The sequence below is a fragment of the Chiloscyllium plagiosum genome, unplaced genomic scaffold, assembly GCF_037043375.1.
Source record: "Chiloscyllium plagiosum isolate Xiang-an unplaced genomic scaffold, Cpla_swu_hap1 HiC_scaffold_21, whole genome shotgun sequence".
NCBI lineage: Eukaryota > Metazoa > Chordata > Chondrichthyes > Orectolobiformes > Hemiscylliidae > Chiloscyllium > Chiloscyllium plagiosum.
Genome location: NW_028270159.1, coordinates 86986402 through 87006575, shown reverse-complemented (window position 1 = coordinate 87006575; position 20174 = coordinate 86986402).

Genomic DNA, 20174 nt, shown 5'->3' with positions numbered 1-20174 from the left:
CACAGAGGCCCAGCGGGAGCCTGGTGGGCCCATACACTAGAAATTAATGGATAACAAGATTCTCTTTTTAGAAGAATCCGATTCAGACCATCGTCTTAACACCTCCTGCGGAGAAAATGAATATGGGAGAGCGGACAGTCTCAATTAGTTCCAGCATTTACAATCTTGGTCCATGTGACAACAAAAGCAGAAACCTGGAACTGTTTATCTTGCTTCTGAAAAACAGGTTAGCAAATTTTGAAATGCTTAGATATTTCTTCCTGCTGTTCATGAAATGATCAAGAGCAGAGTACGGTTCCCTGAGTATGGTCTGACTTCTGGGTTATGGATTGTGATATTCTGCTCACATAATCTGAACGCATACAAAGAAATGGCTCAGTGACAACATCTGCTCAATCAGAATCAATGAAGAACAAAAGCTGATGGAATGAAAAGAGCCATCAGAGCGGGAATGTAGCAAGTTATTTTCCAGACCCGAGGAGAGTGCACAGTGCTGTTTCCAGGAGTCAATATCTGTATAAGTTGACCGAATCAGTGTTGAGTGTTATTGTACTGCATCTTTTGTACCATAGTGCAAAAGCACGGAACTTTTGTGTAGAGGGGACAACTTCAAAATCATCAACGAGGCAATACACACAAACGAGGTAAACAACAAAATAGCCACACAAATTAGTGTTACGTCATGGGGTAGACTTCCTTGCTCAAATTTCGCTCAAAATCGCTCTCTGTCTAATTCCTAAGACTGAGATTCGAACAGTGAATGGTATGTCAATTCAAACTGCTCTGATCTCACAACTTCAGCATTTCATATGCCACCTTGTGTATGTCTAACATAGTAATTGATCCCTCACTGTGTTACTTCAGCACACGTAGAGAAGAAATAACTTTAAGGACACAGTCATGTATGTGACTGGGATTTTATCCGATTCTGTTGCAGCCAATTGATTCAGCTGTAATTAAAATTGCTTCCATCTTTTCTGTGTCGGTAATAAGATTGCATAGCTTAGAGATGAGTTTTCATGCATTGAATTGGACTCGACATCCTATCTCAGATTGAAATTTAATGGAATATAAAGACATGATGAATGACACGAGCAGCATTTATTGGAATATAAAGATATTAGGAATGACACGGCCAAAGATTCACTTGATACCATGTCGTTGGAAACGATGGAAATGAGGTTTACGGAGTGATAAAGCCACTAGAAAAGATTAGAGGGGTTTTAATGGGATGTGGCATAGATAAAGAATAATGCTGCAGCAATCAGGAAGGATGTAGTTGTGTCCGAAGAGAGGTCACCCAGCTGATGTGAAGTTGTTAAGAGTAAATTCGAGGGAAATTCCCTCGTTTAGGTGAGTTTAAACTAGAGGTTAGAGCTTCAAACCCAGCGGGGCACGAAAAAGATGTTTGGAGTAGGAATTCTTTATTCTGAGAGTTATTGAATTCGGAGATGAGTTTTCATAAATAATAGCATTTTAGCAGCTGATTCCAGAATATTTGAAAAGCGTGTGCTGGCACAGAAGGAGTGAATTAAACAGCGACAGGGATTCTGGGCTGCCTAGACGGGGATGCAAAAAGGAAATACTCTCGAATTGGTTAACGTTCTGTGGAAAGAAATTGCAAAGCACATGCAACTGAAAATATTGAATATAAGAAGAGCTGGTGGAGTTGGAAGATGCAGCAGCTCATTCTACATGAAATATTATATAATGTAAATGCACTGAGCTGTTTGGTTTAGCTCGACATTGAATGGAAGTCTGTTAGCTAAGTCCACTGACTAACTGGTTTATTCTCTCACTATCTCATGTTTCCACAAGGATCATCATCTCCCCCACTAACCTGATCTGTAATATTGTGGTGCCTCGAGTGAGCAAGATTTGGCCTGTCGATGTAAAACATCATTATCATTGCCATCTGTTGTCTTGAACATTTGGTCATAATCAACCGAAAGGGGAGTGAGTCCATTTAATACTCTTTTATCTCCGCTTGAAAAATCCTGCGTCAAGACTAAACCTGATTCTAGTTTGACCCCCTGTTCCTCCCAACAGCAAAACTACTTGTCCAGATCCTTTACCAGGTTTACTGACAACATTCAAACCCAACAAAGAGATAAATCTAATAATTTCGATTGGTTTCATGAGCTGTGCATCTCTCCGAAAATGGAATGATATGAAACGAGTTAAACAGACATTCCCAGGATGTAACCCAGTGCTGGGTCAGCGATTTGAGGAAGGTCATCAAGCTGAAACTTAACCTCCGTTTCTTTATCCATAGATGGATATTCAACTGGGGAATATATCCATATTTCCGTTTAATAATTGGCATGATTCTGAAAGACAAAACTTTTCCGCACGTCAGAAATTGGAGTTTTCAAATAAATGCTACTTTACTCACCATTGTTTTCAACAGCGTTTCTGTCTAATACTTCAATAATCCCTAGTCAATGTCAGTAACAACACCTTTAGATAAGCATTGAGCTTAGAACCTTGGCATTTTATGCACCTTTCTGTACTAGGTGCTAACCAATTGCGCGACTGCAGGCGCAGACAGCGAACCTGTCACGTGACCTACACATACCTTGGGAATTTTAACTCAACTCCTCTATTGTTGCTGTGATGATGAGATTCCCTACACTATGGAAGCAGGCCCTTCGGACCAACAGGTCCACATCAACCTTCCGAGGAGTGACCCAACCAGAACCATTTCCCCTCTGACAAATGCACTATGGGCAATTTAGAATGGCCAACATACCTGACCTGCACAATCTTTGGACTGTGGGAGGAAAATGAAACACCCGGAGGAAACCCATGCAGTCATGGTGAGAATGTGCAAACTCTACACAGACAGTCCACCGAGGCTGGACTAGAACTTGGGACTCTGTTGAGGCGGCAGTGCTAACCACTGAAACATAACACTGTGGGATTTTTTGGTGGTGATGTGCTGCCGCAATAATACATCAGTCACTCACCCTGCGTCATTTCCCTGAAACGTCTGGTTCTGTAATTAAAGCGAATGCAGACAAGGTGAAACTGACATGAACCTATGATTATTGAAGCATCAGGTTCACGAAAATGATACAAAAGGGAGACAAAAATGTGAAAAATAGACTACATTGAAAAATAGGTTTCCGTTGGTTCCTGCGTTGTTTACAGACAATGTGAGATTGCCACTGTCGCAGAGCTTTCCTTTCAATCAGTTTCAATCAGCACAGAATTCGAATCAATGAAACCTCACCAACTTCCTTCTGAAAGTTCATACAGGTAACATGAAGCTTATTGCATTCATCAATAATCTTCACCATTCCTACATTCAAAAAAACGATGCACAGTTTCCATGAATATTGAAGATGTAAGAATGGAATGCAAGAATAAATTCAATCACAGTTGAAATTGGAAAGTAGGAAGAATGCACAGAAAGCCTCAGCATGTCAGAAATTCATGTGACCAGAACTGCAGACCAGAAGAGTGGAAATCTGCACCTGAATCCCAATATCCACACGTGTGCTTGCTCCATGTACCCAGTTGGAAACCTGTGTGAAGATAGCTTGCAGTCTGACAGAGCGCCCGAGAGAATCCTTCACTACCTGATCTAAAGTTGCTATTGGAGCTGTCTATTCTGGCTGTGAGAGCAGTGGTATAAAGGGGAGTATCGATTCACATTGCCCTCATCAAATTATTGTTGAAAGCCCTCTGTAAGAAACAGCACAGAAACAGTGGAACAGGAGAAGGCTATTCCAAACACCTGTCCTTCCCGCCGTTTGATATCATCATGGCTGACCAAACACGTCAATGTCTTTCACCAGCTCATCTTCAACAATTTGTCACACAACGGGATAAATACATTTAAGCAATCAAAACCTTCTGTGCATCTTTAGGAGGGAAATGTGTTTACAGACAGTGGGTTTCTGAACGAAATTTGCAGGTTTTGCGGGTGAGCATCTGATTATGGTCTGATCATGATTCAATCGTTATGATTCCGTAAAAACTTACAACCAAAAAGGTAAGGAATTGCCTCTGATCAGTAGCAGTGACAAGAACTCCAGACGACAGGGAGTGGCGATAAATTAGCACAACAATCAATGATTAAGTTGAAAATTGAAGTAAACACCAATTTTGGTGCGGTTCAAATTCACAAACATTGAACAGCAAAATTCCTAAAGTTGCAGAAATCTAACACGCTTTTTTTTGCGCCACAGAGCTGCAGTCGCCACAATTTTACTGCACCCAAAGTTGCGGTTGTCGTGGAGAAAATGTCAACAATCACCAGGAGATGCGGAGAGTTTTTCAAGGAGTTGATCTTTTATTTGCAAACAATAACCGTTACATTTAGAAAGCAAATTCTTGAATGCCGCCGAACGTCAGGGTCCATGGCATAGAATCATTGAGATGTACAGCATGGAAACAGACCCTTCTGTCGATCCAATCTAGTCGCACCTGCCAGCACCCAGCCTATATCCCTCCATACCCTTCTTATTCATATACCCATCCAAATGCCTCTTAAATGATGCACTTGTACCAGCCTCCACCATATGCTCTGGCAGCTCATTCCATACACGTACCACTCTCTGCGTGAAAAAAGTTATCCCTTAGGTCTCTTTTATATCTTTCCGCTCTCACCCTAAACCTACGCCTTCTAGTTCTGGACTTCCCAACCCCATGGAAAAGACTTTGTCTATTTATCTTATCCATGCTCCTCATAATTTTGTAAAACTGTATAAGGTCACCCCTCAGCCTTCGACGCTTCAGGGAAAACAGCGCCAGCCTGTTCAACCTCTCCCCATAGCTCAAATCCTCCAACCCTGGCATCATTCTTGTAATTTTTTTCTGAACCCTTTCAAGTTTCACAACATCTTTCCGATAGGAAGGACACCAGAATTGCACTCAAAATTCCAACAGTGGCGTAACCACTGTCCTGTACAGCCGCAACATGACCTCCCACCTACTGTACTCAGTACTCTGGCCAATAAAGGAAAGCATACCAAACGTCTTCTTCACTCTCTTATCTACCTGCGACTCCACTTTCAAGGAGCTATGAAAATTCAATCCAAGGTCTCTTTGTTCAGCAACACTCCCCAGGACTTTTCCATTACGTGTATAAGACCTGCTAAGATTTGCTTTCTCAAAATGCAGCACCTGGCATTTATCTGAATTAAACTCCATCACTTCATACTTTTTCTTTAATCATGTTTTGTTAGCTTATCAGAATGTCCAACTGTGTTCGTCAGAATTACCTCACTCCAGCTAAACAATAAACCAATTGTGTTGGTTCCCATTGTCGTTCTACTTCTGCCACTAGGAGTTTTCCTAATTCTACTTAATATTATTCGACTGTCATTATTAGGTATTATACTGCCACCTGTGCTACAATGATCTTCCATCCCAGACTAATGTCTCATGATTAAATATTTAGCTCCCCCATCTCTCACAATGTTTTCCTGTCCCAAGCTGACTCTCCAACCACTGATTAGATATTTAATGTAGTATCCTACTACAAGCGTGTCAAGCAGGCTGATTCTACTAGCAATTTATTATTTAAAGTCATGTCCTATGTATTTATAGTCACGACTTGTCCCAAACTGTCATGATGATAGTTAGTAGGCTACCCTTACGTTACTAATCATTATTATCTCAGCCTGCCATAGTAACCTTTCAGACTCAGTCTGACTCTGCTAATTAGTATAGGAGCATTCCACTATTCTTATCCCATCTTGCCACAGCGGCCCCATCGTGCCCCAGTGACGTTTTGACGAGTGTAGCATTCCACACACCCCTTGTAACAGATCGCCAGTAGTTGCCATGGCTTTACCCTTCCCATGCTTTCATGCTCTGTATTTTCTGTACAGGGTTCGGATATTTTATCAGGCATTTTCTTTATCTTCACTCACTTTTCAGTAGCTGGTCCTTATCCATGTGTGCTCTAACTTCTCAAATATTCAGCTAAGTAATCCTGAAATATTTTGATGACTCATAGCTTTACCACACATTCAAACAGTGACTTCCAAACAAACAACACTCTCAGAGTGAAAGCGTTCTTCCTATATCTCGTCTGAATATCCTCTCCCTTGTGTTTAACGGAGATCCCTGGTTGTTAACTCTTCCCAGAGGGAGTTTATTGCTATCACACATACCGATCCGCTTAATGTGCACCTTAATCACTTCCTCACTCAGCCTTCTCCTCTGAGTTAAAGAGCCTGAGATGAGCTCTTCTATCTTCGCCATGGCGATACTGTCATGCTGGAAAAGTACAGCAGGTCAGGCAGCATCTGAAGAGCGGGAGAATCGACGTTTCTGGCATAAGTCTTTCATCAGGAATGAGTCTTGTGGGTGGGGACTGAGAGATAAATGGGAGGTGTTTGGGGTTGGGTGCAAGGTAGCTGGGAAATCGAATGGTGGATGGAGGCGGAGTGAATGTGATAAGTCAGAGGCGGAGAGATGAATGGGTCCGGAGGGTGGTGCTGAGTTGAAAGATAGGAGGGGAGGGGAAATGAAGAAGCCGTTGAAATCCACGTTTATCCTGTGTGGTTGCAGGGTCCAAAGGCAGAATATGAGGCGTTCATCTTCCATTCGTCAGGTGGGAACTGTTTGATGGTGGCTTATGCCCGAAACGTCGATTGTCCTGCTCTGCAATTCACATGACAGGAGCGATGTGAAAACCAACGACTAAAAAAAGGGCAAAAACGTATAGATTTAGAGTTAATGGAATTGGAAACAGTGTAGACAGAATCCATTTGGCCAGATGAGTCTGCACTGTGCCGTAGAAGAGATTCACACTCCCCCACTCTATCTTTCTAAACCCGCATTTATGATCCACCCTCAAAAATAGAAATTACTCCAAAAGCTCAGCAAGCCAGGCCGCATCAGTGGAGAGAAGTTAGAGTTAACATTGCGATTTAAAAACGATTCCGAGGAAGAGTCTGTTGACCCGAAATGGTCATTATGTTTTCCCCCGAGCTGCAATTCTGACTTTTGTCTCTTATTTACAACACTTACAGTCCATTCAGACTTTGTTTGCCATTTACCTAAATTGCACACCTTTGCACTGTGGGAAGGAATCGGAGCAGCCAGAGGAAACTCACACGGGAGAGAGAGAACAGGAGTGTGCAAATTCCACACAGTCACACAAGCCTGAAATAGAAGGCGGGTTTCTGGCGCTTAAAGGCGCAGTTCTACCCACTGAGCCCTCCCAATATGCCAGCGCCCATCCTGGAAGCGAATTGAACCCGACCTCACGCAGTGACAGGCGGTGGTACTATCCAGGAATTTTATGCAAAAAGAAGCCTATTTGGTATTGCTGGAAATTAACATTCGCTTAATTATCTGAACACTTCTTAAAATCACTTGGCCTATAGCCTTGTATGACTTGGCATCACAAATTCACATCTGAATGCTTCTGAAAGTTGTGAGGATTTCTGCCTCTCCAAACTTTGCATGCACTCATTCCAAATTTTAAACAACCGCTGTTTCAAACATTTGTCTGCACATTCACTGAAAACTATCCTCTTCTTTTCTTAAATCTATGCCATCCTACCCCTCCCCGTGATCGAACTCACCATCAAAGCGAAATGGTTATTTCAGTCTACGCCATCCATATTCCTTATTGTTGTGTACACCTCAATCATGTTTCCTCTCAATTTTTTCTGCTCTAAGAAAAACGCCTCCAGTTTATCCAATTTCTCTTCATAACTGAAACTCTTCTACCCAGACAATATCCTGGTAAATCTCTCCTGCATCATTTCCAGTGCTATCATATCCGTGCTATTAGGCGAATTGCAGAAATGCACACATTAGACAAGATAGAGCTAAATGAACCAGTGAAATAAATGATGTAGAAGTCCACAGATAAAGGTATTTTCGAATAAATGTTCTTTTCCTCCGTGCTGCCATGTGTCCTTTTCCTGAGCCTGATATCCCAATAATCTCTGGTCCATGTTGTAAAAGCTGCTACATGAGAATTGATCTCACAGCCACGGTATCGAAATGGTTTGAAGGTGAGCACTTGGTTCTTCTCTGACGGCACAGGTGCGCATGAAATGCCAAAGCTGAAAGTGCTCCTGGTTAAAGGCGGGGAGGAAGGCGGGAAGGAATAATATTCGATTATTAAGATACAGCAGCAGCATTAACCCGCACTGCAGATTGGCTCAGTGGAAGCGTGTTGGAGCCTGAAGTGGGAGGTCGATTAATTGAAAGAAATCTCTGAATTTTTCTTTTGTTACTTTGACAGTAAGAGCTGTTTTTGATCACATCGTTCCACATCAGCCTCTTGCTCCCCGTAAACACTCCAATCCAGCGTACATCACATTCATTCCAACACAGCCACATGTCATATTCTCATTCCCTCTGTGATAATTAGAATCGACAATGTCATTCTCTGAGATGCAGCAATGTAGCATGAAGTTGGTAGTGTAGTGAACAAAGAATAACAAAGAACACAGAAACTTTACAGCCCAGGAACAGGCCCTTTGGACGTCGAAGCCTGAACTGATCAAATCCACTGTCGAAAACTATCACCCAATTCCTAAGCATCTGCATCCATCTGCACCCCACCTACTCATGCAGCTGTCCAGGCACACCTGAAATGAATGTACCGTGCTTGCCTCTACTACCTCTGCTGGCAACACTTTCCAGGCACCTACCATCCTCTGTGAAAAATACTTCAAATTTCTATCTCTCTTAAACTTTTCACCTCTCAACTTGAACGCGTGACCTCTCATTACTTAATCCCTCACCTTGGGACAAAACTTATCTCTATCCATCCTGCCTATACCCTTCATGAAATTGTAGACGTCAATCAGGTCCCTCCTCAATCCCTCCTTAGAGCAAGCATCTTCCATATCAGGCAACATCCTCATAAATCTTCACTGCACACTCTCCTGAACAGCCGCATCTTATTGGTAATTTACCAGAACGATGCACAGAATTCCAAATGTGGTTGAACCAAAATCTTGTACAAATTTAGCGTGAGCTACTAGCTCTTATAGTCAATGCCCCGTCCAGTGAAAGCAAGCTTGCCATATGCCTTCTTGTCCACTCGATCCATCTCTGTGCAGCACCTTCAGGGTACAAAGGACCTGAATTCCCAGATCCATCTGCTCATCAACTTTACCCAAGGCTCTTCCGTTTACTTGGCTCTCGAATTAGACTTCCCAAGATGCATCACCACACATTTGCCTGGATCCAACGCCACCTGCCACTTCTCCGCTCAACTCTCCTGTTTATCTATTTTCTCTTTCATTCTTTGACAGTCCCCTATGCTTTCTGCTACCCCACCAATCTTCGTGTCATCTGCAAATAAAATGGCGATATTTGGGCCAGCAACCCTTGGAGAATGGAGCTTAGCAGCGGCTGCTAATTAGATTTGATAAATTCCAAGTTTGTGAGAAGATTTGTAGCTCGGGTGCTCGTTGTTGTGTTTCTGTTCGCCAAGCTAGGAACTTGTGTTGCAGACGTTTTGTCCCCTGTCTAGATGACATTCTCAGTGCTTGGGAGCCTCCTGTGAAGCGCTCCTGTGATGTTTCCTCCAGCATTTACAGTGGTTTGTATCTGCCACTTCTGGTTGTCAGTTCCACCTGTCCGCTGCAGTGGCCGGTATATTGGGTCCAGGTCGATGAGCTTATTGATTGAATCTGTGGATGAGTGCCATGCTTTTAGGAATTCCCTGGCTCTTCTCTGTTTGGCTTGTCCTATAATAGTAGTGTTGTCCCAGTCGAACGCATGTTGCTTGTCATCTGCGTGTTTGTCCTATGTAGTGTTTTGTGCAGTCACAAAACTGCACGAAAAACTACATCGGACAAACAGGAAGACAGCTAACGATCCGCATCCATGAACACCAACTAGCCATGAAACAACACGACCTGCTATCCTTAGTAGCCACACACGCAGATGACAAGTAACATGAGTTCGACTGGGACAACACTACTATTATAGGACAAGCCAAACAGAGAACAGCCAGGAAATTCCTAGAGGCATGGCACTCATCCACAGATTCACTCCATAAGCACATCGAGCTGGACCCAATATACCGGCCACTGCAGCAGACAGCTGGAACTGACAACCAGTAGCAGCAGATACAAACCACTACAAATGTCGGATGAAACATCACAGAAGCGCTTTACAGGAGGCTCCCAAGCACTGCGGATGTGACCTAGACAGGGGACAACACGTCTGCAACACAAATTCCAGCTCGGCGAACAGAACCACAAGAGGTTTGATGAATACAATCTGGAATATAAACCCGCTCAGAAGAAGAGTGACAAAAAGATTTAATTTGCTGGAAATCCATTCATTCGTGTCCCTTCAAAAGGGAAATCTGCCTTCCTTAACGAGACCTGCCAACATATAACTCCAGACGCACAATATTACGGGTCACCCATAAATTCCCTCTGAATCAGTTCAAGGAGAGTTAAGGATGCACAACAAATGCTGTTCAGACTATGATAGCCACACTCCGTGGGAGAATAAGGAAGGATAAAAAAGATACATGGATGGCGGGGAAAATCGGGGGTCGTGTCAGCGTGGACTCAAATTCAACTGATTATCCAAACTAAATAGACAAAAGGATAACCACGCCGCAATGAAGTCAGGTCCATGGGGGCGGGGTCTGTAGGAAGGGATTCAATTACCCGCTGAGATGTAAACTCACTTGCTCAGTCACAATATGGGCAGCCCATTCACCGTTCCCATATTTGAGAAGAAATTAGTCAGGAGACCAACCTGCAGAGTTGCCATCAGGTTTACAAATGATTACAAAGATCCGATTCTGCTGTTATTGCAGGTGTTCATCCCATCCAGCAATGAACCATGCTTGGATGCCTGTTTCCAGTGGAGTACAACCGTTTCCTGATGTAGATCGATAATTCAAACTTAGTTGTGGTAGTCATGTTTAGAAGTTTACAGACGATGCAACAATTGGTCGTGTGGTTGACAGTGATGAATAATATCAGGGACTGCAGGGATGTATCAATCAGGTGAAAAGGCAAAACTGCGAATGGAATTGAATCCAGACCAATAAGTGGTAATGAATTTGGGGAGTTGTAACAATAACAGTGAGGATTCTGAGTGGTGCACAGGAACAAAGTGATTTTGGAGTGGACATTCAGAGACCTCTGAAGAGTGTTGGACAGGGAGATCAATTGTTCGAGAGGCTTTTTGGATATTTTATATTGTTGGCCACAGTCTGAGGATTATATTCGATCTTTTGCAACCGCCAGTTTCTGAAACAACTGAAGGAATGAGCAGGAGTCTGGTCAATGCGATAATCAACATTTTTAATAATTGTAAAATAAAAGGTGGAGGGCTGAATTATAACTCTTTGCCCATCAAGACCGTTTCACCCCTCAATTAATTTACCACTGATTCATCTCCAAAACATGCTGGCATGTGCATTTGAGGGTAATTTGTAAATGGTGACGTTTCATTGCACCTTCAACCTTGTCGTTATAGTTGGTACAGTTTTTGAGCTTTGAAGGTTCTGTCAACAAAGCCTGGATGACTTACTTCAGTGAATCTTCTAGGTGGGGCACTCTGCTGCAATTGTGCCTGAGCAGTCGAGGGAATAAATATTTAGGTGCTGAACAATGTACAGTTAAGTGACTGTATTGTCATGGAAGGTGTCAAGTCCCTTCAGTGGTATTGAAGCTGCACCCACCTAGGCAAATGTAGAGGGTTCTGTTAAACATATAATTTGTGCATTACGGACGATGTAGGCTTCACGGACGCAAGAGTTGAGTTAATAACCAAACAAAGTCGAGCGACGGACAAGATTTCTGTATTCAACTTATTTATATGGGCGTTCAGGTACCATTTCTCCTAAATACTAGCTTCAATGACGATTCCATGTAGGAATTCAGTTGCAGCGAAGCCATTGAATGTAAATCGAATATGATTAGTTTCTCACTTGTCAGGGTTGTCATTGCGGTATTTGGTCCTTCTGTGGATCAATCCGATTCCAATTGCTTTCTGATTTCAAATTCCAATTCTCGTCTGCGCCTGAAATTTCAAACCTTTTCCTTACATAAATTTCTCCACCTGCCTTAATAGCATGTAAGGATGCTGCAGGGGACAACAGAGACTTACGAGGATGTTGCCAACTCTGTATAAAATGGAGATTCGTGAAATGATTGGTTCGACTGGGATTATTCTTCTCGAAACAAAGGAGGTGGAGGGGAGCTCTATAATCATATAACACCAATTATAAACGTTCAATATTCGTGAAATCTTGACAGTGTAGATACGGGCCAATGGTCTGCCCTGTGCTGTGAGGAGAGCACCAGAGGACATAATCTCAGAATTAGGTATTGCCCAATTAATTCAGAAATGAGGAGTAATTTCTTTGCTCAGGGCCAAAACGTTTGTGGCATTTTTCAGCAACCGCTGCTGACACTGTGTTGTTGGTTATTTTCAAACTGTGCTGAAAAATTGTTGCTAGAAAATGCAGCAGGTCACGCAGCATCCAAGGCGCAGGAGAATCGACGTTTTGGGCATGAGCCCTTCTTCAGGAAATCACAGTTTTCAAACTGTGATAGATAGTTAGTCAAAAAGATGATGAAAAGTTGTCGAGGTAACTGAGCAGAAAAGAGTTAAAGATGATCAGATTAACCATGAGTTCATTGAATGGTGTGGCAGACTCCATGGGCTGAATGGCAAACTTCCAGTTGTTTAACATTTGGTCTAACGCCTTATTTTATTCATAAGTGCAGAATTGTGAGGGGATGGGATGACGTGATAGTAAACATTTATTAACCTGATCAGACAGATCTGGAACAAGGCACATAAACTCAGGAAGAAGAAATGTGCTGTGACCTGGATTTTAACAAATGACACTGGGCACAGCACAGGTGGCTGTATACAGAAGCTGGGATTGCTGAAGAAGTTGGTGGACATTATATAGTTGGCAAGCCAGTAATCATGCTGGATGATGGATCGTTGTACGATTCACACACATCAGAAATTTGTGAACGAATGAAGGGTTTGTTTCATTGGAGAGGTTTCCTGCGGTTCCAATTCCGAGTGACTGTTTGAAATACTGACCAGGTCATTGTGTGAAGTGTTAGGTTAATATACTCATGTACAACCCCTTGGATAAACCTGTGGTCCCGATCTATTGTTATTAATTTTGCTCTCTTTCAATGTAAATTCATAGAAAGACAAGATGGAATGTGGGGCGTAAAGAAAAATGCGTTCCTTCTCATTACACCAATTTACTGTACAATTGAATAGAATGACTGCTCTCACTCTTCATTTTGACTTTAATGTGGTGTTGATTTTTCGTGAATCTCCCATGCAGTGAAAGGCAAGAGCAAGATTCTCGATCCAGTGTATACCAAAGGTGTGAGGTGCAAAGAAAAACTGCTGGAGCGGATTGTGAAGTCAGCAACCAGAGTGTGACTCGAATCCGTGAATGTGGAGCATAGCAGTATATTAACCCACTTCCATAATCGCTCGGTCTCCTCAGCACATTTTGTAGAGGGGTGACAAATGACCTCATCAGTTTATATGTGGTGAAAGTCATGGATCAGAAATTTCCAGAGCGGAACTGAATCCACACCATTGTGTTTCTGCTTTCACCAGAATTATGATAACAGCAAATTCCAATAAATAGCGGGCACGGTGGGCGGCACGGTGGCACAGTGGTTAGCACTGTTGCCTCACAGCGCCAGAGACCCGGGTTCAATTCCCGCCTCAGGCGACTGACTGTGTGGAGTTTGCACGTTCTCCCCGTGTCTGCGTGGGTTTCCTCCGGGTGCTCCGGTTTCCTCCCACATCACAACGATATGCAGGGTCAGGTGAATTGGCCATACTAAATTGCCCGTAGTGTTAGGTAAGGGGTAAATGTAGGCGTATGGGTGGGTTTCGCTTCGGCGGGTCGGTGTGGACTTGTTGGGCCGAAGGGCCTGTTTCTACACTGTAATCTAATCTAAAAAAGCTATGCTCGTCAGAATGAACAGCTGTCAGTGATACATTCTGAGTCAGAACTGTGTCAGAATCAAACAGAGAATAAGAATTTTCCGTCATATTCTTACCTACATTTGACTCGTAATTTCTTCAGTCACTTTCTCTCTCACGTGAAGAATCAGCCATGGGGAGGGAAATAAAGGTGATGTTGTGGTTCAATGGCCTTTCTCATATGACTGAACCTGAAATGGATTAAACCGCAAGAAACGCTGTTTTGTTCGTTTCATTTTAATTTTGCTGCAACCTCACAATGTTCATTGTAATAATCGCAAGTGAATTAGATATATCTCATTGGAACGATTAATGTTGTATTCAAATTTGCTCCGACTTTATTTCAGTTTAAGAAGAGTACTGCTTAGAAAAGCAAAGGCTTAAAGTGCAGTTTTGTTGCTCGTTGCTTTGGCAGATTTCACTGAGTATCAAATGGACCAAACATCCTGGTGTTTGTCCTCACATCTTTAACGCATGTGATTAAAGCAGGAAGTCGATCTCCAAGCAATTGGTCACTTCCTATTCATTATGTAATATCTTGCCATCGCAATAAAAAAAAATCCGCTCAGTTCCATTTACAATCCTTGATGTGTTATATTATACCAAATCTTTCAAAATTCAGAGTTTTGGAACCGAATCTTATTCAGCTGCACACGTTCACGAAATTTCTTTACGTATAATGTCAACCAACTTCGACCTCGTTTCCCCTCAACTTCCGACCGACGACCCCATACCCTACAGCTTTACCTCGCCACACGCTGTCTCTCTTCTTCTGAAGTTTATTCCTTGTAGGTCTCCAAATGTCCAAATATTTTGAAAAACAGATTCTCAGAGTGACAGCCATTCTGTTGTCTTCAGTTCTTTGTCCTTCAATGTTTTTTTCCAAACGTTTTGAATGCCTGACATCTCGATGTTTACTTACTTGAAAGAAGGAATTTTCCACCTGTTTACTTTGTCCAAACGTTATAACCAGACAAAACCCCCATTCAGTCTGCCTTGGTTCAACAGTTCTCAATTTTCCAAGAAGACAAGTGAATAACATTTCATCCTCACTACACCCCGTCAGCATCGCCTCTAATGGCTTTACACCCCAGTAAACACAGTCATTATCCTCTCTGATAGAATCACAGAACCCTACAGTGAAGAAAAAGCATTTCAGTCAATCGAGCCGGTGTTGATTCTCTGAACAGCAACTCACCCAGACCTAGCTCCCCTCCCTATTCCCGTATATTTCACCAGAAGAAGGGGAATCCCTCCCCCTTATGATTTCAAATAAACATGTTGGACTATAGCTTGGCGTCCTGTCACTTCTGAACTTGTCCCCGCGTTAACCATGGCTAATTCACCTAACTTACTTAATTCACTCCTTGCACACGATAGGACAATTTAACTTCGCCAATCAACCTAAACCTCCGACCGAACAGCAGTATTAATTACTGAGCCAATGTTCCATCATAGTGAGAAAATGCTGTATCATTTTTTTAATGGCTTTATGCCCTGTTAACTCTGCCTCATCAAAGCAAATAAACGCAAATTCAATGTATCGAATCACTACTCTATCCTTTACAATTCAATTCGTGCTGCGGGAAATGTTTTTGCACTCATATTTAATGTTTTTACGCAGTTTCTGCCTCACCTTCCTGCTTCCAGTAAACACTTCAATCGGGTACATGTCTGTTAAATGCTTTTTATTCTAACGCAGTCACAACGTGCAGCTTGCTGAAGTCACGTGTTTGCACTTTCACTGACGCTCTGCCTCCCTGAGAGCTGTAGCCTTTCCCCACACTGATTCAGGCAGCACAATCTTTCCTGTGACATGCACCATCGAGAATGGAAGGACAAGCATCAATAACCGAACTTGGGAATGGAGTGATAGTTTTGAATCATTTACATTGTCCCTAGCGGAGAATTGAGCCCTGTGACAGGCGGGGACACTAACCATGATACTACCGAGGACAGAACTCTCAAAAGAGGCCAATCAGCCAATTTTGTCAAACTTGTCAAAAACAACTGCCGAATGAATTGAATCCCATTTCTCAATGCTTATTCCACAGCCATACATGTCTTGGCATCACATGTTCACATCTGAATATTTATTCAGGTTATCAGGGTTTCTGCCACTTTGAACAATGCAGACAGTGTATTCCAAATTCCAACCACCCACTGGCTGATAAAGCTTTATCGCACATCTTCTCAAACCTTCCTGCCTTCCTCCTCAAATCTCTGGCCCTGGCTGATCCCTCTATGAATGGGAAACTCGTTCAGTCAACCCTATCCATACCTTAAATCATTCATGTCTTCTCGACATCTCCTTTGCAATGCGACGAAAAGTACACCATGTCCTGTCTTTCTTCACAATTGAAACTCTTCATCCCAAACAATATCCCGGAAATACCTCCTGCAATTTTCTTAGTATGATCACATTCCTGCTATAATGTGACTTGCAAAACTACACACAACACTCTTGCTTGAGCCTAATGAACATTTGTTTAAAATTTCTGTATTGGTATATGGGTGATTCTGGCTAAGCAAAATTTATTACCTATTCCGAATTGCCCAGGAGGCAGTTGAGAATCAACCATATTGCTATGAGTCTGAAGTCACATGCAGTCCAAACCAAGTAAGGATAGCAATTTACATCCTGAAATGACATTAGTAAACCAGATGTTTATTTTTCAACAATTGTCAATGGATCTATAGTAGTCATTAGATTCTTCATTGCAGATATTTGCTGAACACAAATTTTATAATCTGGCATGATGGGATTCAGGTCCGCGTACCCAGACTATTACATCAGTCTCTGGATTGTCAGTCCTATGAAAGTACCACGAGACCAACGCAGAAAGCCGCAAAAGCTGATCGTTTCCAATAAAATCTCTTTTCCCCAAAAATGCCCTGGGACTTTTCCATGGGCCTGACGCTCCAATTGTCTCTGGCCCTTTTCAGTAAAACTGCTACATGGGGATTGATTTCACAACTGCGGTATCCAAATGGATCGAATTGTTTGGAGGTCCCAATGGTGGAGTTGGGGCAGGTACACCTAGCAACAGTGACCGTAGCAGCAGAACAGACAGAACAGCATGAATGTAAACGGGAGTGATAGATTGTTCATTGCTTCAGAGAAAGGGGAGGAGGGACGGGAAGGAGGTTTAATGATCGTGGGAAGGAGAGGATTCTCTGACAACGGGCGTGTTTGACTCCTGATATATGAAGCGCAGAGATGTGAGAGAGCGAAATTTGAAGGTAAAGCAAATACCTTCTTATCGCATATCACAAAAAGGACAACGGAAAGAACACTTAGGGCGGCACAGTGGCACAGTGGTTAGTACTGCTGCCCCACAGCGCCAAAGACCCGGGTTCAATTCGCGCTTCAAGCGACTGACTGTGTGGGGTTTGCACATTCTCCCTGTGTCTGCGTGGGTTTCCTCCGGGTGCTCCGGTTTCCTCCCACAGTCCAAAGATGTGCAAGGCCAGGTGAATTGGCCATGCTAAATTGACCGTATTGTTAGGTAAGAGGTAAATGTATGGGGTATGGGTGGGTTGCGCTTTGGCGGGTCGGTGTGGACTTGTTGGGCCAAAGGGCCTGTTTCCACACTGTAATGTAACGTAATCTAATCTAATCTTAGTGCCGTGATTTGGATTCGAATTTAGGTTGCAATGCAAAATACCGACAAACACGACCACAGCAATCACAGAACAGGATGTTTGCTAGCATCAATAAGTATACTCGCAGAGGACATGTTCGGAAGAATACCAAATGTACAATATTAGTACTCAGCGGACAGTGACTGACATGTGGGAACTGAGAATGAGCTGAATCTTTAAGGTCGGTGTCCCCAGAGGCTGTGGAGATCCCTTGAATGAAAATGTTGAAAACTGAGATTGATAGATTTCGACAATCATCAAAGGTTCGGAGGACAGTACAGGATATTGTTGAAATGTATGCTTAAATAGCATTTTAGCTTCACATCGGCGACTTCACCAGTTTCCTCACGGCAATAATCAGTGTTGCATATAATCACACGTTATCCCAGTTCCCAGCCTCGGAATCAGAGGAACTGTGGCACAGCCGCCCAGAACTAACCAGAAATTGGGATGTGAATGTGTGCGCGGAGTTACTCTCTGGCTCCAATGATGAAGTATGTGTCTGTGCAGTCGATCTATGATGGAATCGAGGCGCAAGAAATTCCTAGGTTGAGTGTGCTTCTGCTCAAGGGAATGGTTGTCCCCGTTTATAGTATCATAGCGATTTACAGTGCATCTTGCTAAGACAGCTGAGTGGCAGAACTGGAGCGTGTTGAGCCCTTAACTTTGCAGTGTTTGGTTTAAAATATGATTTTGCTATTTGGATCTATGTTTCCGACACTGGCGTTGGCAGCTGCCTTTGCTTGCATCAGCTCAGAATCACTTTCTTCCACACAGAAAAGACTTCAATCTGGCGAAGGTAGTGTTGGCGATGATATTTTAAACTAGTCATGCTTGGCGAAAGGGACACGGAAATGGTGATGTTTAAGTTCGACGAATAAAACCTAGAATGCTAGCCTGACCTCAGGAACAGAGATCATGACTTTAATTTCCTGAAAAACCCATTCATTCATGCCCTTTATGCAGGGGATTCTACCATCTTTACCCAGTCCTGCCTACGAGAGACACCACTACCAGAAAAACATTAGCTGACCCTTAATTCAAGAAGGCCCATAGTGTAGGGAAGCGGGCTAGTCGGCCTTTCCAGTCCACACGATCCCTCCGAAGCGCATCCCACCAGACCCAACGGTATTCCCTATCCCATAAATCTGCATTTCCCACTGCTGATCCCTGTAACCGGCACATCTTTGGTCAGAGGGAGGAATAAATACGCAATCACACAGAGAATGTGCAGACTGCCCACAGACAGATAACCGACGCTGGGATCGCACCCGGGTGTGTGGTGCAGCCAGGCAGCAACAAACACGGGGCGAAGAATAAATGTTGTCCTGACCAGTGATCATCACACCCTGTGGGTGAATGAGAATCAATGAAAACACATTCACAACATGGACAAAAGGATTTGTATCTGTGTGGACACTACTTGAAAGGATTGTTCACCCTGGGTAGAAAAAGGCAGCTGATACCACAGAGAAAACAGGGAAATGTGGGAACTGCTGGAAGGGATTGAATTAACCACATAAATGGGAACTCATTAAATCATTAACACTGGCGGGAGGCCGTTCAGTCCCGTGACGGGAAAGGATCATTGAGAAAAACAACCTCCGGAGCCTCCAGCAGGATTACGTATCCCATCAGGTGTTCGATTATGCTGTCAATGCTGCTGTTAATCCCAAACAGCAGTCTCTTACATAGCGTCAGTCAGAGAGTCATACAGTATTAAAACCGGCCCGTCAGTCTAACCAATCCATGCTGAACAGACTGCCAAACTGATCCATTCCCGTCTGCCTCCTCCTGTACCCGCTGAGTGGAAATAATACCCTTGTAGTTTTCTTATTGTATCATTAATCTAAAATCCCAGGTAATATTTTGGGGACAAAGGGTTCAGGTCCTGGCATGACAAATGGTGGAGTTTGAATTCAATAAATACCCTGAATTGAAGAGTCTTGTGATGACCTGAATACATTGTGTTGAAAATCCCATCAGGTGCACCCATGCCAGTTCAGGAAGCGAACTGCCATAGTCATCTGCTCTGTCCCACATGAGACTCCAGATGTATAATATCGTGGTTGACTCTTAACTGTCCTCTGGTAAATAAGTGATGTACTAGGCATAAATGAATAGATTTTATTTTAAAAATCCCACTTTGCCATTCATGTATAGATCCATTTGTGCTTTAAATGTTGCAAATGTACCCTCATCCATCACTTCCTCAGCAAGTTAATTGCATGTTTAAAACACCCTCTCTAAACAAATGCCTCACATGTCTTCTTTTTATAATATCTCTCTTTTCCTCTTGAACATATGCCCTCTCGTCTTGAAATCCCCATCCTGGGAAGAGGCAGCTATCATTAACTCTAGCTTACCTCTCAATAATTATAGAACTTCTGTCAGGTCGCCGCTCAAACCCTTAACCTAGAGTAAAGCAGTCTAAACTAGGAGAAAGTGAGGACTGCAGATGAGATATCAGAGTCGAGAGTGTTGTGCTGGGAAAGCACAACACGTCAGGCAACATCTGAGGAGCAGGAGAATCGACGTTTCGGGGAAGAGCCTGATGAACGACACTTGCGCGAAAAAAATATTCTCCT